The 23,856-nt window shown below is 30.4% G+C and overlaps 1 protein-coding gene across 3 annotated transcripts in view; it reads right to left on the bottom strand.

Annotated features, from left to right (window-relative positions):
* Positions 1–4,032, bottom strand: part of LOC119670304 (bromodomain-containing protein DDB_G0280777) — a 33,491-nt gene extending 29,459 nt beyond the window's left edge. For 2 of the 3 annotated variants that reach the window (XM_038080509.1, XM_038080512.1), the window contains exon 1: positions 3,850–4,032. The gene's annotated coding sequence lies outside the window, so the exon portion shown is untranslated. The remainder of the gene's footprint in view (positions 1–3,849) is intronic. The other variant, XM_038080511.1, reaches the window with a different exon arrangement.
* Positions 4,033–23,856: the final 19,824 nt, after the last annotated feature.

The raw sequence follows: 23,856 nt of genomic DNA, 5'->3' as shown, positions 1-23,856 counted from the left end.
CCGCAAATCAAAAGACTTAAACAACAAACTTAACAGACTTAACATTTGGTTTCGGAAAAATGTATGCACCACAAGTATAACAACAAACAACAAACAAACAACAACAACAATATAAAAACTGTAAAGATCGTCTACGTACGGTGTTGTTGTTATATTTTAAAAGTAATTCAGCTGCGTGAATAGTGCATTCAGAAGGAAAATGCATTTAACTTTAAAATTTAAACTTGTTCGTTCATCAACGAAACTTCTTAACAGAAATGCCTATTTTAATATGGAAACTTGTCACAGCGACGCAGTCAACAGTCAGCAGTTAGCAGTTAGCGGCTCTGCCACTACAGTGCCAATATATGGTCATTTTCCCCGAATATATTTCTTTGTGCTGCTGCGCTGTGTGTCGCGAAGTACTGAAATTTTTGAAACTGGAGCACAAGAATGAGTGTTCGTCGTAATCGCATAGAGCTCAAGCATAAAAAATGAATTGAAATGGTTTTTATTGCAGTTGGTGTCGCATAAGTACTAACATTTATTATATTTTATTATAGAACCGTTATACGCTGCGGTTATAAACTTTTGTTAGTCGAAATGAGAATGAAGAAGATATTTTAAGCCCATGAACGTTAGACCTGCTTCACATTCTATTCTATTTGTTGTAGTTACAATTTAAAAGAAAAAAAGCACAAACTGTTACCATAAAAAATGTATCGATAAGTTTCCTTAAAATGAAAGCGAACTAAAACTTACACTTAACCATTTAAACCATTTAAATAAGTTTTGTAAGTTACAACATGCTGTAAATACTGAATACTTTCTATGGAAATGCCCATGTCTGACTTGATTAAAACAATTCCGCTGTGAAAACTTATGAACATACTTCCGATACAACCAGCTATAAATTTAAAAAGAAATACTCTCCTTTATCAACTAGATCTAAATTTCATCTTAAATCTTAACTTCGGATATGTGAAAAAGACACTTATGCGCTTTTAGAACAGAACAGTAAGCTCTGCCTTAATTTTTTATTCGTTGTTTTTTGGTTATTATTTTGTTATTATATTACTATATTATTTTATAGTATTATATTGTAAATTTTTGTTTTACAATAAACTGACCAATTCAGAATTACAATAACGAGTAATGATTAAGAGCGAAACAAGTACCAACAGAACTGAAGATTTGTGATAAACTTAAATTTCCACACAATCCGCAAATTTCCACACAACATTGTGATGAGATTCATCGACTGGTAACAGCAACGCATCAGTCAAGGGAATAACGAATGAACACATGGCGAAAATATGAAGTCGGAACCTTTTAAGTTATGTCGCATAGAGTTATACTGAACATTACTGTACTGAGTTATACTTAGACTTGAGAATTTTGTCAAGAGTTTAGAAACCTTCATCAACTATTACAAAGGCATCACTGAAATCCGCATTTCTTTGCTGTTTAAGCACAAAAATTTAATATGTTAAAATTATTCAAAATACCTCATCCTGCTTTAAGACGGTCTACAACTAACAATTTTTTTTAACTATCTAATTAAACTTTACAATTAAATCAAATTTACATGCAAATCTGTACAAACAACTGAAAATCTTTAATTGTTTTTAATGTAAATTCATTCTATATAGATTGGATTATAAGTGTGGACAAATAGTTTAAAATATGACTGTAGTCCTTATTGCTAAATATTATATGTAAATAATATTAAAGCACTCATATTTCTCAAGAATATTTGTTCTTCTTAAGATTAGGTAAACATACGTAAATTTCTTGAAGTTTTTATGCAATATATCCTATAGTTTAATGATTAAAAGATAAAGAATTCTTTAACTATGTCATGTCACATCGTCAAACATAAATTTAATGAAAAAAGATTGGCTTAAATTTATAAAAAATAAATTATTAATAAAAATATTTGAAACATTTTCAGTTATAGCACAATAAAGAAGTGATTATATCGAGATTATCATAAAACTAATCTCCAAACAGTTGTTATAACATTTGCATTGATTACAGCATGAATATCTGCGTATGCATCTTCTTTGGGAAGTTTAACTTCTAATTTTTTTTTGTACATGAAATAACCTTTGTACAGTATTTTAGTTAATTGTTGTATTTATCTATTTATGCTGATCCCTAAAAACCACAAAATTATGATTATTTGCATCAACTGACAAATTTCTTCCGCATAGAATATTTTCGTCTGAAAAAGAAATGCAAATTTCAGCTTAAAACCGCAAAGATACAAAGATACCAACTACAAATTTCTAAATGATCATTGCTGCGTTCATTGAAAGGTATGAAACCATGCATACTCGCATATAATATCTTAAGGTATTCAATCAAAAGCACACTTTAATAGTACTGCAAATAGTAGAAGATGAATACATTTAGCAGTAAGCGTTGAGCAACTGCAATCAGTTCCCACTTGGCCATCAATTGGCATAACCACTTTAAGTGCTTGCAACATACATAAGAACAAAGGAGCACAGTTAAAATTCATTGTTAGGCAATGTAGTACTTATTTTCAACTCCTTAAGATACTTTCAGCTGTTGGTCTATCGGTCGGTGGGTCGTACATTCTCCAAACCATAAGAAAGTATAAAAGGTAATAATAATAAAAAAAATCAATGTACTCGTACGAGGAATTGGCAAATGTACTTAAATAAAATTAGACAGATAAATAGACAAATCAGATGGACAGGCATGTTCATTTATAAAATACATATATGTATACAAGCAATATGCGCGAGTTGCTCCGTTATGTAGTCAATATGACCGATGAGTGCTATATGCGCCGCTGACTAGCGCTCAAGCAGCACTTACCAACAGCATTGACTCCAATTTACTGTATAGAATGTACAGCAAAAAATACTGCACATACTTAAGAGTGCTGCATAACTCTGAGTTTTGTTTGCTTATGCTTTTTTTTTAAATTTTTGCTTTGATCGAACAACGTCTTAAGTGTGGATCGTTCCTGACACAATTAGCAAAGTTCGAAATACAAATAAACTAATTAGCCTGTTAAATAAATTTAAGACTCCTTCCTGCTCTGCAGCAACGAACGTTTCAACAATTCAACGATTCAACGATTCAAAAACACAAAACTATTGTGCAATTACGATCGAATGGTAAATAATTAAAGGTTGGCCATGGGTTTGCCATACATGGAACGATGCGTTAAATACGATAGTCTCCATCCACACTGTCTCATGCAGTGCTATCGGTAAATGCAGTGAAGCTGTTAGAAATTCTTTGTCCATTGCAGCATCATGTTTACGCAAATATACCGTCTGAGTATATCTGCACATATGTATATTGTATGTGTTAAGTTAAATTAACATATCTACACAGCGCAGCGCATACTCATGGCGCAGTGGTATACTTGCGCTTATATGCACTTAACTTGGTGGATATGTGCACTACGTCAACTTGTTTGCTGATAAATTTACAGTTTGGAGAAATTCTATTCCTTTCATGGCCAGTGTACACTAGTCGATTATTTGTATTGTTTATTTTTAACTCCTTAATTTATTCAATATACAATATACATAAAACGAATATGAAATTTAAACTCTATGCAAGCGGTATAAGCTGTGTAAGCGGCTTTTTAATGTGTTTGACAAAAAGAAGTGCATCCACCCGTTTAGAAGGTTTTAGTTTTAGAAGAAACGCGAACACTTGCGAGAAGAAGAAATTCAAATTGTTTGACTATTTGACTATTTGACTATTTGCGCTTTTGTTCACAAATCTTTTCGCTGGTGAATTGTTGTTAAAAGACCAAACAAACAAAATCAAGCATTTTCATTTTATACAAATATAATATTATTTCTTAATGTCACTCACACTGTTTAACACTGTTTAACGTTCAAACACAATTTTATGACTTTCAACGCATACGAATTTGATAGTTTGATATAACGATTAAATTTATTAAATACAATTAAAACGATTAATAAAATATATATTAAACGATCGTTTTTGCCGTTGTAATTTTTGCAAAATATTGCGCAAGGCACAACCGATCGATACAATGGTCAGCAACAAACTGAAGAGGAGCAGACTTTCAACGGACTTAAGAACTGTGGCAGTGTACTGATGCAGATTGCTACAGCAGCAACCAAATTCAACAAAGCTAAGCCCAATCATCATACCAAACCACGCTGAGGCAAAGCAAAACGCAACAACAGTAGCCACGAACAACACAAACAGCACAAAGCTAAGAAGTATGCGCAAAGAGTAAAAGCAAGAAATTCAAAGTCAAAGCCAAAGCCAAAGTCAAAGAAAACACACAGTAGACAAAACACAACATGCAGACCCACCACACGGTCAAATATTTTACCACGGCAGCAGCCGCCAGCCAAGTCATAGTCGAAGACCATGTAAATGGAAACTAAAGTCAAACCAAAGCAAAGCAAAGTCAAATGCAAACACAATTGGCAGTGATGGCACACACAACAAGAATTCAAATCAGCAGAAGAAATGTGTGTTTCTTTTTCCGAGCAACTCTCCACTTAAGTAAAAATTTGACACGACGAGTGTTGAATTGCAAGCAGCGATCGAAAGAAGCAGCATACAAAATGCCAATACTTGCATACTTATCTAAACATGACATGAATACGCAGGCTCTAAGTGTAGACCATAGGGATGGATGTGTAAAAAAAATATAAGGCGATATTTTGCAAATAACCAATATTCAAAACTATTTATTTTAAATAACAGCATTATGTATAAATAAATATTTTAATTTTTTTTGAAAGTATTGTATTATTCGAAAATTGAAGTAAAATTATTTTTAAAATTAAAAATTTTTATTTTTTTGTCGTTTCCAGGGAAAAAATAATTAATTTAAAGCCTTTACTAGCTTTAATTTAAAATTTGAAACCTTGTACTTTGGTGATACCAGAATCTTTTATATGTTGTGCTACTATTAACTACATCGTCCATTATATTCAGCAGATTTTATCTTCCGAGAGTGTTTCTTGTTTCCAAGCAAGAAGGAAGTAATTTATGCTAAATCAAACTAATACTTAATGACATACTTCAGCATATTCAATAACTTTGAAGGGCTGAGATAATAACATTGGACTAAGTGGATTGAGTTAAAAGGTGTCAGCGTTGGCAAAAACGATGAGACCGAACACCTACTTGATAACCTTCACCAATCCGATGATTTTGAGTTCTAAAAAGTATAAAAAACATTGGATAAGGTATGTATATTGAGACTACGTTAAACAACAGAATGTTTTTTACATTGCATTGAAATTTAAAACCGCTCTCGAATATCGTTATAATTAAGTTTTCGCTTCTGTATATATCAAAATTTATTGCTTTATTTGTAATTTTTATATGATTCTATTAAATGACATGGAAACCAATACAAACTACCATATCTTCGTTGTTATAAATTTCTCACAATCTTTTAAAAATATTTGAAGAAAATTTTGATGAAAATTATAGACAATACACCAATTATTGGAGGACTGATCTGAAGAAGGCGTACATATATGGAAAAACAAATTAAGTATAAGAACTACCTCTTATCCATAAGCTATACTTCATTCGTACATATATTTAAAAAAAAAAAAATATTTTAAGAAAAACCAAACTTCCTTAATGCACAAAAAAAAAATGTCTTTAAAAAGTCGCTGAAACATTTATTAAATATTTAAATGCTAAATGTAGTCAAAACCAAAAACACGAAATTATATACTTCATATCAAGTATGGGACGAGATATTGAAATGGCAGTATATACTCAAATTAATTGAATAATTTATTTGCAAATTTATTCTTAATGGAGTTAAAATTTCGTAATAGTCTCTTAATCAAAAATGATTTAACAGCTGCTTTTTTTAACTATGGTTTAAACCACTATAATATCCGAATTTTAATTTAATAAAAAGGGATCATTTCAGAGAATGTACATAATTTAACTCGTTATTTAATGTGAAATTTTTAAATTCGTCAATGTCTGAGAAAACATATTTTTTGAATTTTTTTAACAATCAAAACTACATACATATTAAGATATTTGACAAGAAATAAAATTTTGGATTGATTCAATAATAGAAGCAATTATAGTGGCTATATAGATAATAGAATTCGGAGTAAAGAGTAAATTAAATAATTTTATATACACTAAAAAGCTCTTAATCAAAAATTAACAATTTGATTGTTTTAAAAGGAGAATCAAAACCCACATAATAGAAAGATAGTGTTACAGATACAGTCCTTTTCAGCATCACGACGCATCTCTAGTTCCTAATATATGTCGCAACTGTTTCCGAATCCATAATTTCCGAATGATGCCAAATTGTATTAAACCAGTTCTAATCCTCTTAAGCTTAGAATCAGAGCCATTCCATTTTTCTTATTTCATTCGAATATTCGAAACACAATTTTCGCGTCAAGGTGCATCCACACCAAAGCGAACGAACGAACTTTTATAGGTCCGATTACTTGCACTATATTTTTAGTTTAGGACTTGCCATTTTACAATATAGAATGTATAATAACCGTCAACAAGTAAAAATTATTTTACTATAAAATGATATTTTTGTAGTAAATATATTTCGCATCATTTTTTTTTTCAATAATGGGGAAAATTTTTGCACGGTAAATATGTCAAACTTATTATATCTGAGACAGTAAACATCCATAAGGAACAGTTGAAATATATCATTGCATCCACAAAAAAATCACTCAGTGATGTGACATTTAGTCTGGAAATTTTTGACAAAGATTATCAGTTTTGTTAAATTGTGTAAAATTGAAGATAAGAATGTAGAAGATATGTGCTTTCAACAGAAGGTTTAAAAAATTACACAATATGCCCTGTTTGGCTTTATTGGTCACGGAATCTCTGAGACATGTAATTTCTTCTATGGGTGACGTGAATTGGCCATGATCCTTATTACTATCTATTGGACTTTTTTATGAGGTTACGCAGATTATAATCTGCGTATATAATTATATGCATATAATCCGTATAGTTTTGTAAACGAACATCTGTAGTCGTTAAGTTACAACCTATTTATTGCTAACTACGTACCCAAAAGTCATTTAAAATTACATCAAAAGGATCCCATATTGTGAGTTGTTCCATGAAAGATATTCAAATAAGTTTGTATTATACACTTAACTACTTGCAAAGCCTAACAAAAATATTGAAAATTATATCAACATCTAAATCAAAAGTTTATTCCATTTTCGTTCACTTTCTGACCCCCAAAATGGATAATCCCGTGTAAATATAAGATATTATAAATTTGCCAAAAAGTACATTATTATTGTTTTTTATTTATTTTTAACTATTAAAAAAGTATCAAAGTTTTGTTAATAATAGGTAAATATACTTTATGGTGCCAATTTTTAATCTAAATTAAATAATTATTTATGCTTCAAGTCAAGTTTAATTTATTTTTTATGAACTTAGAGTCATTTTGACTGTCAGACTTAATTACTCTAATAAATGATGTTTATGACTTATTATCAAATATTTGTTATTAAATAAATTTCTTAAATTACTTTATTTTTTTTTTTTAACTAAAAAACTATAAATACAAACATTTTTATTTAATAGCTGCAATATGGGTTATATAAGAAAGAAACTAATATATAACAATTAAATTCTAATTGTTGAGGCAAAATTGATCTAAAGATCATTTGTATTATCAACAAATTTGTTCAATTTTCAATTAGATTTTTTAAATAGTTTTACTGCCCATTAATTTATTTCGTTCAATCTATGAAACCGAAACCGTATTTAATGGTAAGTGTATGAAGAGACCTGCTGCATTCAATTAATGCATGTCGCATATCTCCAAATTCATATTTTACTTTTACTATTTAACATAACAAAAGCATATTTTAGTGAAAAAGCAATTGGAATTGAAAAATACCAACCCATTTTTAACAAATTTACAAAAGAATTAAAGAAAATATACGTATTACACACAGTGAAAACCAAAAGTAACACAATTACTCTGCAACGGAAATACATTTGTAACCCACTGGCTTATCAATGCCAGTCCTGTCCTTACCACACCATCGGCTCCACTCTCTCTCTGACTAATGCAGTCCACAATACCCTTTATAGCTGGACCACAATCAGTTTTAGTGTTTCGCTTCTTTGCGAGCCTCCAATCGGATTGAACGATTGAACTACACGTGCCGCATTTGCATTTCACTCCGGGAATCGGCTACTCTACCCGCTGGCTGCGGTCAGCTGCCAACATCGCAAAGTGCCATGCCACTCTGCGGAGGCAAGTGCCACAATAAGCTGCAAACACTGGATATAATGGATATAATTTACTTACGAATGAAATCTAACCGCATTAAACAAAACATTTTAGTAAAATACAAAAATATGAAATGTTAAAAAGTAAAAGAAAAATATTTCAAACTTTCGTTCACTTGATTTTTACAATCAATGATCGCCACCGAAATGAAAGTCTAAAAAATGAATTTGCTTTAGTGTTTGGCATTAAAAATTTGGTTTCTTTCGGTTTCAATTTCTTGAAGCTTTGCTGCGACTTACAGTTCCTATTCACATACTAATATATTTGCGTTTTACTTATTTAATGGGGTTTTTTCAGCAATGAACGTATATGCCAATAAACACTGATTCGCCACTGTCTCTTCTATCTCTTATACGACGAATCGACAAACATTAACCAAAAAAATCCGCGTTTGCGAAAGCTGCACAAGAGTCAGAATACTTTTCCAACTGCATTCGCATCTGCAACTGCATCTGCATAAGTATCTCATGCTTAATGCAGAATATGATTTAAATCTCATAAATTTTGCTTAAGTGAAGTTGTGATGTTGTGAAGTTCGGAGGCTTGATATATATTTTAATATTTATTTCACAAATTAAAGTAACAGCAACGAATCGTGTATCTACGGATAAAAGGCATTATTTATTATACATGTTTTTAATTTTTTTATTATTTTTTTTTTGTTGTTTTTTGGTTTATAAACTTTCGCCATTTGTATTTGACCTTGCTACAAAGTCAAACGCATTGTTGCAGCAAGTCTCTTGTCTTTTCATTGCTAAATTGAATACTTTTTTCGATTTTTTTTCGACTTTTTTTCGACTTTTTTCGACTTATTTTGTTGCAAATTGGGTTAACACCTTACAACTGCACTACTCTTTCGGAAGGTTGTTCACCTTTTACCTAAAAAGGTTCTGTACAATTGTATGCTTTGCTTTGCCAGAACTCGTTGGTCCTTTAGTGTAGATAGTGCATAAACTGGTTAGTTACGAGTTTAAGTTTGCTTCTGACATCTTAGAAATTAAGAATCTCTTTTAAGAATTTATTGCTTTTATTTTTTACGTACAATAAACTTTTCCAAAATTTATTGTAATCAATCATATTGCATTTTTTTATAAGATTAAATATTGTGATATTTGACTGAGCAGTTAATATACATTCATAGTTAAACTAATAACAATTACGAAGGAAAGAATAAATATACGACATGAATTAATATATTTTAATAATAGAATTAAACAATAGTTTTATTTTTAAAATTTTTTAAAATAGTAAAAGCAAAATAGTACTTTGACAAGACACTATCTAATAGGCAGATATACTGACAAGTTAAGAAAATCGTTTTAACGACTACTGTTGAAACTGCAAGAGAGAAGAAAATATCATCACACTGACACTGTCCGTCATTCGTAAATAACGTTGTGAAGGATTGCTTTATCTTATCAAAGGAATGATTAAAGAATACAGATAACTGCATATTTTATATAGTCCTTATTCCCCAAGATTGTCAGGAATTGAATATAATTAATTAGAATTAGAATTAAATTTATCAATAACCGTTGTTATTACAGATTAGCTTAGGACTTACTTTTTCTAGTGATTGTACAATAGATCTCAATAATCACGATGCCTCATTAGCCCCACTAATAATACTTTTAATATTAACAAAGTTTTTAGATATCATTTCATAAAAAAGTATAAAATATATTTTAATTGATAGCTACTAGATAATATTAAATCAAGAACTTATGTCGTGATATCTAGGCTAGTATGACAAGTTATAATATTTTATTAGAATTAGGTCCTTTTCACTTCCCAATGACGAAAATCGTTGTAGTAATCAAATGTAGTAATCTATGACAATTGTGAAGCTACCTTCTAATGTTCATGTAATCAAATCACATTCAATATGCAAGTACTTAAGAATGAGAAATTCAACTTTAATAGAATCTTTTGTTTTTACAATAATGAGAACGTGGTTAAGTTGATACATCATAAGTAATTTACAACAATAAACGACAGAAGTGCTTCCACGGTTTCTGCAACATAACAAATATGCAACAAAACAATGCTAAATGAAAGAGCAGAAACATTACCATCTCCGTGTACTGTCTACGGACTGGAATGGGCACATGATGATGATATGGAACACGGAATTAGTGCAACAAAGTCGGTTTGTGTGTGCCACTTTTAAATATATGGTGGAATGGTAAAGTAATAATGCAAATTGCGTGAAGCACATTTGGGGAATGGAAAGGTAGTCGATATCTTGTGATAGTTCAGCAGGTAGAATATACATACATATATGTGCTTCAGCCATAAAAGTATCCACATACATATATGTACAGACAAATGCAGACACAACCGAATAAATTGGCGAATTCTGACGATTTTAAAAATGCAAAATTGCAAAATGTAAAAAGTAAAAGAGTATAACGCATCTTCAGCTCTTCATGCAACTTAAGCAGATTCGACAGTCAAGTACATAACAACTTCAACGACTATTTTTTTTTCATTATTGGCTTGCGGATGCAATTGTTCTGCAGTTGTGTCCCGACTTTGTTGCTTCATACTTGCGTTTGGTTTCCTTCACAAGAATACAAATTAAACTTTTTCCCAATTTATTCTTTTACAACTTGAGTAGTCATCGTAAACATCAGCATGACTTTATTGTCAAATAAAACAATTTGTAATAAATCATCTTCGGAGCTGTTTCCTCATTTAAATCCTAAATAAAGTGAAATGTTCGAATCTTTCATGCCTGCGGTATTTTTATTTCCTTTCATTCAATCCGCAATTAACATATCTAGCGTTGATCAATAGTATTCGTACTTATTCTTAATTCGGATAACAAAGTGTTCATCAAAAAACCGCATATATTATTATCTTGGTATTTAGATATAAATCACCAAAAGAAAATGTGAAAACCATGAAGAATATATTTTGTCGATAAACATCTTCAACAACAGCATCAGCTTCAACATCGGCATCGGCATCGAAAATGTTGTCCTACGAAGAATACAGATAGATACTCACAGATGAAATAAGCAATAAGCAACAAAATGACAATTTCACACTCAACATCGTTTAGTTTCAACTAAGTTATTTCCCAAAATTATTTTAAAAAGATTCTGCTTATATATTTTATACACTAAAACATTTATAAAATTAAATATGTTTTATTTAAAATTTATGAAGGTAAATTTTGTGTACAAAACGAGTATTTCGTCACTCGTTACTCGCTTTACACAAACTCCCAATATGTGTGTAATCCTATAATAAGAGAAATAATATAAAATAAAGATTAGATCTAATCACGTCTGTATATCTCAGTCTGTTTATTGTGTTTTTGAACACTTTAGTTTCATAGATTTAAGTTTATCTTTTTTATTCCTGGCTATTACAAATCGGTGTGGAACAAAACTTCCGTCATATGGCTCCTTACATGCGTAATGGCCGGGATTTTGTGATTTAGAATGTCCATATTTCTTCAGCGTAGTCCTATTGCGTCCACACTGCCTTTATGTCCAGTACTGAGTCAATACAACAAACTAAATATCAACTAAATATAATACTTATGTTTTATTTTTCTTAAAAAAAATATTATGTTGAAATATTAGATATAAATTTCATAAAGTAAAACAACATTTTTTCAATATTCAAAACGCTTTTATTTTATTTTATTTCATTTTAATCTTCAATTCGTTTCTTCTAGAAGTTCTGCTTCTCGGACTTTATAGCAAAATCTTAGATTCGGCAACGAAAGGCTACACGGGGCTTAATCTGCCGAATGCAGTGGTGGTATTTTTTGTGTTGCTGTTGTATAGGCTCTATGTCAGGGATGACCAGCCTATGGCACGTATGAAATCTTCTGTAGCTCGCACATTATATAGTTATGTTTTCCATTGTATATCCTACCATGCTAATGATATGTTATGTTACAGTATTTCAGTAATTCACATGTGCACAACCCAATATGATGAGAATTATGTCACAAGTGGTGCATTATTATATATCATTGCAATTAACTACAGTATTAGCCACTTATAAATTAAAAAAAAATATGATCCTTTTAAATAACAAACTAAATTCAGAAATTCTGTAACTACCATAGAATATATGGTAAAAAAACTTCAAATCATTAATATATTTAAATAAATTCAATTAAAGATGAAAAATTTATAGTATTTTTATTTTCATATTGTTATCATTCAGTCAAATCGTTTTTATACAAAATGCTTAAAAAATCTTTAAACTATGTTTGATGTTTCTGTCCCAAGAGTAAAGTTTCAAACGTGCCATTAATGACAAACTTTAGTTTACTCGCAAAATTTCCTTCTACAAAAATCTAACTTGAGGTTATACTATATCTTCAATATAGGCATTTTTTCTAATTGTATAATTATATATATATGTAGCTGTCGATATTCTCGATAATCGCAGTAAACTAGATTATAATTTAAAATATTGACAACACAAAACTTGTAAAAATTTAGAAGGAAAATTATTTTCGAAGAAGAAGTTTCAGTTTTCTGATTAAGAAAATAAGCAGAACACAATAAATAATTTTATAATTTAGATATAGCCTCTGTGTTTTCAATTACGTTTAAATACAGAAACCCGCTATATATATATATATTCTAAGTTAATTTAATTAATGCTTAAATAAGATTCGATTAAGACCACGAAAACCGTTAATCTGATCCCCCTGTCATTTATCGGGTTAGAGATGGAATTTAAAAGCTAATAAGTTTAAAGAATTTCGATTCCAATTATTATTTACAAAATTATGTAATTATAAAATTGTAGAATTTGAAAACTTTTGCAGAATGTATATAGTATCTTTTAAACGATTTTTAATTTTCATTATAAATAACTGCCTAAACTAATAAAATTTATAAAAAAAAATAATTAAAAAATGAAACGAGTACATCTCAAAAATTGTTACTTCATTATATGAAAATAATTAACTTCACATAATTTCGGACATAATTGTGTTAATAATTATAATTGAAGTGCATCTAAGCCCTCCTTTGTAGACAGTTTGAAAATTTCTTTGATTTGATATTACATTTGCTGCATCCACAGATAATCGTATTTCGCATAAAACACCATTTCATATGGAATTCATTGTATATAAAATTTCTTTACATCTCCCATTCCCCCATTTGCCCATTTGTCCATTTGTCCATTTTTTACAGATTTTCAGATATTCAGATTTAAAGATTTTCAGATTTTCAGATTTTCTTTTTTACAATGTCAAATGCTACATCAAATATCATCGTAAATTAATAATTTTATGGTGGTTTTATTTTAATTTTAATTTGAATTTCTATTTCTATTTTTAATTAAATTATAATATGTAGTATATAGTAGTGCATTTACATTCTAAGGTTACTTATACGTTACTCTGCGATTCTGTGCGATTCGCCTTTTGAGCTGCTTGATAAACTCTATCTTTTCTTCTCATTTTCAAGTACAAGTACGAGTATATTAAAATTAATATGGTGAATCTGTGTTGTAATTTCTGTAATCATGCAAAAAACTTTCTAAAAATACAAATACAGAAATACTTAGACGAAATTTTATGACTATGACCAAGATTTTCTTATACGATTCATTAACTTCAAATTGCAGGAAGACTAAAAAATATTTAAAACTAATAAAATTTCGAGAAATCTAAATACGTGGCAAATTAAATATCTAAGACCAATATTTTTTAATTGTTCGACTTTCATATTCCGGATATTATTCTTTATTATTTTATTTATTATTTAGAAATCCTTTTAATACTATCTCTATAATTGTTTATTTCAAATAGCATAAGTAGCATTATAATTATGTGCCATTAAGAAAGATGCCTTCACGCTAACATATAAATTAATAACATATAACAATAACATATAAATTACATATTGAATCTGGACAATTAAAACTGAAATTTATTATTTCTGTAACTATCAAGTCCAAGAGTTATAAAAATACCAAACAATTACTTTTCAATATTACAGATTAAAACGAATTCGAACACCTATTTTACTAAATCTATAGTTTCTCTAGCAACGTAACAAGTGTGTAGGAATACGAAGAGTCCGAAAAAGTTATAAGGAACCGTTGAAAAAAAAATTTTAATTTTTGTCACCGACTTAAAAAAGCTTTTTTATATAAATTTATTTAATAACATATTGTTAGGACCTGCTCCTGCTTTCTGTATTATATGAACCTAACTCGCTAGATATTAAGGCTATTTGTTCATATCTCTCAACTGATTACTGCAATGAAGTTTCCTTAATGCTGTGGAAATCTTCTCCATTCATTCCTAAGAGGTGGTTTTAGTGGGTTCCTGTTTCGCAATGTGGCTTTCGATGTTTTCAATCTACTGCAAAAAAAAAGAAAAGATGTTAGGACCATTTATAACTAACAAAAAAAAAATATAATAGAAAACTGATAGTTTTACTGTCTACTGTCATTTTTTCGAATTTAGTTCTTACGAAATCATTTCCCATTTTATGCTCAGGAAGGGTTTATAATTTGTTTGACTCGATATTAACCAGTCTATTTTACTTTCCTCTGCGGTTTTGGTAATATACATTTACTCAAATTAAGATTCAATATTATTATACAAGCAATCATTAGCTTGTAAAAACCTTAAAGGCATATTTCTATAAACCCAAAACGTAGTCGTACTTGTCGATAATATTTTTAGTAAAATAATTTTAAAACAAAGTAATATTTACTTGTAATTTCTTGTAATGTCTTGTAATTTACTTGTAATTTTTATTTTTAATTATTATGTTCACATAATAAATATTATATGATAATGAATTTAATTTATCTTTTAGACAGAAAACTCATGATTTACCTATATTCCACGGACATACATATAAGCACATATGTATTTAAGGAATTACTTGTTTTTTTATTTTTTTTTTTCAAGAAGGTGGAAAGCACAAAAGGAACAGTGTGAGTTTTGAACTCACTAAAACCATCTCTTAGGAATGAATATGGAACATTGCAACCGCGTGCAGCGGATACAACCTCATTCCAGTAATCAAGAGAGAAAGAGAGATTAGAGAAAGAAGCTTAATACCTAGCGGACTAGGCTCATCTAAGCCAGAAATCATGCGCGTAAAGCAGGGAAATTGCGTTTTAGTAAAGTGGGCGGTAGACTCTGGTACTAGTGGTAGATTCTGTGACCAGGTTGAAGAGAGATGATGGAGAAATCAGAGTCTCTCTCGTCGAGGTAAACGTAAAGGTATTGGGAGGCGTTTGTGCCGTAAGACCTGGACTAAGTCCACAGGGTGGGTGCTAGGGGCTGAAATGTCAGGTGGGAGGTTGTTCAGCCGGGTGATGTACCTTCGAGCGAGTGAGTCTAGAAGGACGGAGTTGCGAATTACTTATTTCAGTTCTTAAGTATGCTTGTACCCACACTTTGATGTACAATAATAATAACTGTCTGTTCAATTTTATTAAACTGACAGTTAAACAAATACTCTAATATATATGACTGAATATAGATAGGAATAAAGAATTTATACTACACTGTCTCTTCCACTTTTCTTAACACATAAATCAAAACAAATTCTTTTCAAAAACCGATGCATTTGTTTTAATGAGTTCGGATAAAATATACACCGATTTACCGCTGACGTCCCTACGCTGAGAAAGAGAATGGTCAGTGGTCAGTGGTCAGTGGTCTTTTCAGTATTTCATACAAATTAAATGGAAATGTCATAAAATAGAATGGCAATAGCAAAATTTTTGCTATTATTTTCGACACACGCGTACATTAAGTTTTCGTTGTTCGCAAATAGCAAACAGCAAACATTTTCTTTGGCCATTCATTGGAAGCCATTGGCCATTGGGAAGCTTTCAATTAGCATTTGACGTTTTCGGTTTTTATTGTACTTGCAGTTTCCGACCACTGCTGTTTAATATGACTTTTTATGTGGTTTACGTTTTCACTTTTATTAATTCATTAAAAATAAGAAAAAATTATATAAAATAAATTTTAAATTTTAAAGATTGTAGTGAAACGCGCTTGGAACATGACATATCCATATAAACATACGCACATACGCACATACTCACATACTCACATACAAATGTGAATATGAGCACAAATTTATTGTTAAAAGTGCTTAGTAGTGCTTAATAGTTTTTATGTTTTTGTGCTTGTGCTTTTTTGTTGTCATTATTTTTACTAGTTTCATTATTGCTGGTCGTTGTTATTGTTGTTATTGTTATTATTGTTGTAAAAATTTTTAGTTCCTCTGTGGTATTTCTATTTCTATTTCTTTCATATTTATTAACATTTTATTTGGTAATGATGCGTTTCGTACCATCTATCGCTCAGTGTGTATTGTTGTTGTGGCATCTGCGTGGTGCTGCGAAGGCTGCTAGTGTTGCTAATGCTGCAAATGCCCCTCTGCGCTGTTAGTTTGCTGCTGTGAATGTAAGTTTGCAGTGTTCTTTAGCTTTTTGTTACCTGTTACCTGTTAACTGTTGCCTGTTGCCACAATAATGAAACTACATATTTTTACAGGTTCATATACGCATACACACACACGCACATGTTCGTACATTAACATATCAGCGTTGTTGATATGCATACAAGTGAGTAAATTTGTATTTACTCACACTTGTGTGTGAACGTGTGTGCTGCTCCGTATATTTATGAAATAATTAGGAGGCAAAATTTAACTTTCACGTGCGATTTGCGGTTGTAAAATGAAATTCAAAATAACAATAATGAAGCGTACAAATTGTTGCAATTGTTATGAAATAAAATCAATTAAAAAGCGTACATTCCAAAGTACAAAATAATTATTGTTAAGGTAATTAAAATAAAAAGGCTTAGCACTTAAAATAAAAAATTTCTTTATTAAAAGTGATTTTTGCATTTCTTAAATCAAAACATTTTCTTCTGAGTTTTAATGTTTAAAATGTTTTTTCAAGCCACTGCAATTTATTTAATTTTTATCAAAATTCTTATTCCAATCTTTAGACGTCCGCCTACAACGAAGAATCACTCTAGCCAACAGATGTTACTTCGGACCAAGTAGGCAATCGAGAAATAAAGCTCTCTCTCGACAAATACAAATCTCTTATCATGCTTGTCCTGCTGTATGGTACAGTATTTCATATCTTCGGTCGAAGGACCAAATGACCAACGATTTGGGAGCGCTCGGTATTACCAACTGGCGACAGCAAACAACTGAACAGGCTGGCTGGTGGCGATTACTCGATGCGACCAAGGACGACTAACGCCTGTAATGACCAACGAACTAACTTATTCCGATTGTTCTCATTTTAACAGGCGTATTCGGTCGTTGCGAAATGTGGCAAAAAACAACAAGTCTGTTGCTGACATATGGCATCCCTGTTGCAATCCGCCAAACATTATATTTTTACAATTAATAAGTCTTACCGTACCTGTGCAAAATTCAAGGTAAATTGAAATTTTGTGTCAATTTAAATATTTAATGCAAAAGTAATATTCAAAATGAAAAGAAAATTTAAAACAATGTCAATAATGTAGAAAATAATGAAATTTCCTTTTACAATAATATTAACCATATTATAAATATATTATAAGTTTCTAGGGGTCCCCTTCTTCAACACACTCGGTAATATCTGTAGCATTAGCATTGGGCAGATTCTAACCCTTATAAGTGCCTTTGGCTGGTTTCTAGGTTGATCTTCTCTTTATTACCCATTATTACGAGGATTTGTGAATTCAAAACGCTTTCTAAGCTAATTGATGAGGATTTGGTCACCACACCACCACAACTAACTAAGTATAATATTAATTATATTTAAAAACATTGATATCTTAATTAGTATAAACTTGTTAGCAACTAAGTTAAAAAATTCGATATGATTTTCAATTGCAATTTCTTCATATATTCTTAAACATGTTTATATATTTTTAAAATATTTGTGACAGATGAGAGGTAGCAGATCATCTCTTAGATGATTAGAGACTGCATAACTACTATGCTAGAACAAGAGAGTAAATGTTGTTTTAAATACAAATTAGGAACTTAAGCAAGAGATTTGTTGTTTTATGTATTTTCACTGCCGATACTTTTTCACTGATGGTGTTGTTGGTACGTGAATGTTCATATATAGTTGAAAGTACATATGAAACTCGAAGCTCAGGGACTCCATCTAGTACAGAAGCTTTGTCACTTTTTACTGTATTAAGTGCATATAATGTATAATGCATATAATATATATACACTGATCGTTTTGCATAGTTAATTGCCAATAATTATCTATAAATATTTTATACTTACTTCATGTATTAATTAATACTTATACATTATAAATGCTCTAATCCTAAAAGATTAACATTTTTAATTTTATAACTTAATACAATCTGCAAATAAAGGTACAATTTTAAGCTTATTGGTATGGAATAAAAAACTAAACCAAAATAAATTGAGTAATTTTAAATATTAAAACATTGCGTTCAATTATTGTATATTCATTTTTATTTAAGACACAATTTACTGTTACGTATTATATATTGCATTAAAATTATAATGAAATCGCAAGTGATTGCTATCTTTGAAAATTACACGTATTTCATGGTAAGCAACTTACTTACTGCATACTAAGTAAGTTAGTAAGTCAATGGACTTTGAGAAATTGACTTAAAAAGCATTTTAAATCGAACACAACGAACGTTATCATTAATTCTTCTGAGCTCACTGCTATTGTAAAACTGCCAAGAAGCAAAGAGCAATGCCTGAAGCGGCAGCTGCTACTAGTAACTACTTTCTCGACGCACCTTTACTTGAAGCCAGCCATTGATAAGTGATTGTTATGCGAATAGTATCTCTTAGATTGATTGGTAGACGCATTACCGTGTATTTGCCAAAAGATTCGTCCACCTTACGTCAATTAATTTGGCGCTACAGCGCGGTGCTGTCATGCAAAATGGCCATGGGCCAAGTTCATATTATTCAACTGCTGTCATGTAAGACACTACTCTAATAGTGTTATTGTTGTACTCGTAACATCGAGAAATCTATTAGAAAACATTGCGAATTTAATGCCAAATAAGTTTTTAATAATTTTAATTAAAATTTATTAGAGAAATGGCACAGGTAACTAAAATTAGAGAAATGTTTACCGGAAATGTTAATTTTATGGTGAAAGGTGATCGTAGTATGATATATGTGATCAAATAAGAGCAATAAATTTAAAATTTAAAATAATAACAAACAGTATAAGATGATATCGATTTTATTTTAGATATTAGTTAATGACATTTTTGAAGATGATTAGATGTAAATGACAGCCTTTGAATATTTTGAAAAAATCAATACTTGAACACGAATCTAACCATTTTTTCATGTAAATTTGTTATCATAGTATATCACTAATAGAATATAAAAGTTGGAGTATTGCAGTATATTAAAGTGCATTAATGATGTAACATGATCCCAAAGAAAAAAGTTCAATGAAATTATAACACATGATCTTGGTGGCATTTTCACACCAACTTGTAATAGACAATTTGATCATTAAAATTTTATCTCATTTTTGGTCATTAAAATTTTATAATATTGTGGAAACCACAGATCTCATAACGAAAACTTAAAAGTTCCGTTCAAATTTTCAACTGTAAAACTCGTCAGGAGGTCTATACAAAAACTCATTGCGTTCGAAAAAGGAACTCTAACGCGAACACTAAGAATTTTTTATGAGATGTCAGAAAGAGAGAGAGACTACACTATTTGTTTAGTGTACTCTTTGCTTTAGTGACAGATATGGTTTCTTTTATGGTCAACTGTTTGTGATGTTTAAGATCGTTACGCCAGAAATGGTATCTAATGATGTTTTACCCATATTTATTAGAAAATATGCCTTCCTCATGGTTTAACCAAGGAACTACAATACTATTCATTTTCAGGTTTGAGATTGCTTTTCGTTCTTTTAGCACTGTGACTCTTACTGTTGTAATAGGATCGATTGCATAGTGCTGAAAAATTAAATGAAATTATAGAGGATATAGTGCTATTAAATATAAATATGGATATGGAAACGTTCAACCTATATAATAAATTATCCAAAAAAAAAACGTCTGAGAGATAATCCTCAATTCTGAATATCTACTTTCACCGGTTAATTTCGAAGAGTTTAAAGCTATTTCAAACCTTTAATGAGGCCTAAAATTAAAATGCTCATGTCCTGTAATTGGCTAAAATTATCGAGAAAGCAAGTCTCTAGTAATTTTAATCGACGTTAAGCATATACTGGATAATGACAAAGCTGAAGTTCAATTTGACATGAAGTTCAATTAAATTATTTAAATTACGAATTAAAATATTCAAAGCTATTTTTAAGACAGTTTACACAGTTGAAAGTTGTCGTTTAAATATAAATAAATTTTGTGTGATAAAACCTATGTGATGACTTGAAAATGATAAAGTGAAAATAAAAAGAAAATTAATTACGGCTTAACAGCATAAAATCCATGATTCCAATATATTCTTATATTATTTCATGACCAACAATTGCAAATTACTTGTACTTTGCAATCATGACAATGTCGGACTGGCGATGAAAATAAAATTTCTTCCAGTTTTTCACCCATTTCAATATGAGAAATATTTACATATATACATTTTATAACACTCGATTATATACATACATATTTTACTAACATATAGTATGTATCAAATTCACTAATGAATGTTTACACAAATAAATAAATATACCAGAAGAGTGTATGGCGTGTAAAGGCGGTCCATGAGCAACACTTGTGACTAGAAAAATATTGGTGGCAGGAAGGTTAATGCAATATTTAACTACTATGAAGAAATATCGTTTTCTATTACAATTGGCACTAGCTTCAGAGCTTCAGAGCTTCAGTTACACGTGCACATATGCATAATGAACCGTAATGACTGCGCAGTTGGATGCCAATTAATAGCATAACAAATGTTCCCGAAAGTAAAAACAAGTACCAGGTTGGCCATTCATAGTTGTTAATTACGATATAAAGACTTTCACTTATTTAATATTTGTGTCAGTTTTTCTTCAATTTATGGCTTTACTGTATTCAGAGAAAAGAATTCAGAAAACTGTTGACTATATGAATTCTACAAAAAATGTTAAAACCGAAAGGAGAAGCAATTAATATTGTAATCAATGCATATTACATAGCCCTAAGTACACACTTATTCAGTTTACGATGATCATAATTCAAATATATTTGTTGCTGATGAAAATCACTAATATATTCAATAAAATTTGTATGTATTTAATTTATTTAAAGTTAATAGTTATTGGAGAGGGACGAATCTTTTTCGGATTTACTCTTTAATCAGATTAATCTTCATTGATTGCGCTTTTTCTCATTAAGCGTAATGCATTTAGTTGCATTATTTTTGATTGATCAAATTTTCACTTCAATGTATTGTTAATATCTTACCATGATTTTTGACACACAACATCATATATAAGTCCTCCATAGAACATCGAACAGTACTGAATCGCCCCAAAATAAAGTTCAGTCTAATATCGCATGATATTGGTGGTGAATTCACATCACTAAAACGTGAAATTGTAGATACGAGAAAGATCAGCATAACAAGCACAAATCAGAACCTTTTATATAGCTCGAGATACTGTCTTATCAAATACGCATATCATCCACATCCACATCAGAATTTTCAAACCAAAAAAGTTTGTAGTCATGTGACTGCAGTGACAGAGTTTATGGTTTGTATAACATCTTTCTCATTTACCAAAAGGTACACAAACACAAACAAACAGAACCCGTCGAGAGTGAGAGTGGGAGATATGGTAATAAAATGAGAGGATAGCATTAAATATCTCGGCATCACGTTGGACAAACGATTCACATGACTTAAACGTGTTCAACTGAAAAGAATTAGCTGTGTCGAAATTCTTTATCACCTTCAACCTTCATTCATTATCACCTTCAAATAATTCGTCCGTCACTCCTATATGGATGTGTAGCGTTTAGCAAAGCCTCAAACACTACTATTCGCCAGCTAGAAATTACACAAAGCCAAGCTCTGAGAAAACTTTTCAAGGTACCATGGTACATTAAGACGAATGCGATCCTCAGGTACCTCAAGATTGATCCGATCAAAAAGTGCATAAAGGACAGAGCCCTGAAATTATTTACGAAAACTGATAGACTTACCTACACCACGTTATCGAATCTGAGAATGGTTACAGACTTCTCGTGGATGTATACAGATCTGAGGTCATTTATGGCTTGGTTTGGTGAAGTGATAAACAATAATCCAGTCAAGGCGTGAAGTGAGGTTATGAAGACACCTTGCAGTAAATGGAGAGTAAAAGTGCTCAAGTGCAATGGCTCAAATAACTACAACATCATATAATATCAAACAATGATTTTTTGTGAATGCGACAACCTGTCGACAATTGCGTCTAGATTTTTACTGCCCCAGATGTAATAATTTTGTTTGTTGGTGAAAAATCCAAAAATCAAAAAATTAACCTCATAACGAAAGTAAAACGATTCAAGAATTGTTCGCCACTTAATATTATTACTATTAAAGGTCGGAAAGCCTATATAATCTAGATCCTAAACCCTGCACAGTTTCAGCATAGTTTGAAGTTTGTTGTTTTATTATTTATATGAAGACATAACAAAACATCAAGACTACTTAATGAAAGTATTTTATCTGATTTGATTTCAATATATAAAATGATATCATCTAAAGTTTTTTTCTTCTCTCACTTACTGATGATGTCATTTAGTGGTGTCATCAGGTGAATATGTAGAAAGACTCAAGATTGAATGGGGATATATTTGCTCCTCCATTGACTAGATTACCAGTTAATTCATTACCTTCATATTCTGGAACCTATTTTAAGACTATAATATTGAAGTTTCTTACCATATTAAGAAGGTTTTGATAATCATTTTTCATTGTCCAAGAAAATGTTACAATCATGAGGACGTTAGATGCAGTCTGTCTATCTGACAGTATGTAAATATGTGTCTCTTTCATTTTACTGCGAAGACAAGAATCTCTCGAACGTCTTTTCCTCATTTCTATTGGAAAAACTATCTAATAAACCCATTGGAATTGATTTCTTGAATCTAGGGTCATTTATTTCTACATCTGTTCTTTTGCTTTCTGATTTCGACCCATCTGTGCACTACATTTATAAGACAGGTTTAAAACTTATAAATTCTGATCCTAAGACGCCACGGTCGTTGATAATGACTTAAAAGTTTCTAACAATTTTTGCATTGAATGGTTAAAAAATGTACAATTTTCTAAAATGGCAAACCTTAAACTAAACATATTATGGCTTGGACGATATATATCTAAGGATAATACATATTTCTGAAATAGTGCTGCCACTAAGTGTACCAAAATTTGATATCAAATAATAACAAATTTAAAGACATAGTTTTTAATAAAGTGAGAATTTATCTTTTTTAGGAAAAAAAAACAATCTCCTTCCTCTGTTTGAAACTGAAAGTATCTATTTTTTAAAGACAAATCAGTTTTCTCTCATTATTTGAATAAGATAACTTTTAATTTTAT

Source organism: Teleopsis dalmanni, chromosome 1 (assembly GCF_002237135.1).
Source record: "Teleopsis dalmanni isolate 2A chromosome 1, ASM223713v2, whole genome shotgun sequence".
In the NCBI taxonomy this organism is placed as follows: Eukaryota; Metazoa; Arthropoda; class Insecta; order Diptera; family Diopsidae; genus Teleopsis; species Teleopsis dalmanni.
This window is presented reverse-complemented; position numbering and strand designations above follow the sequence as displayed.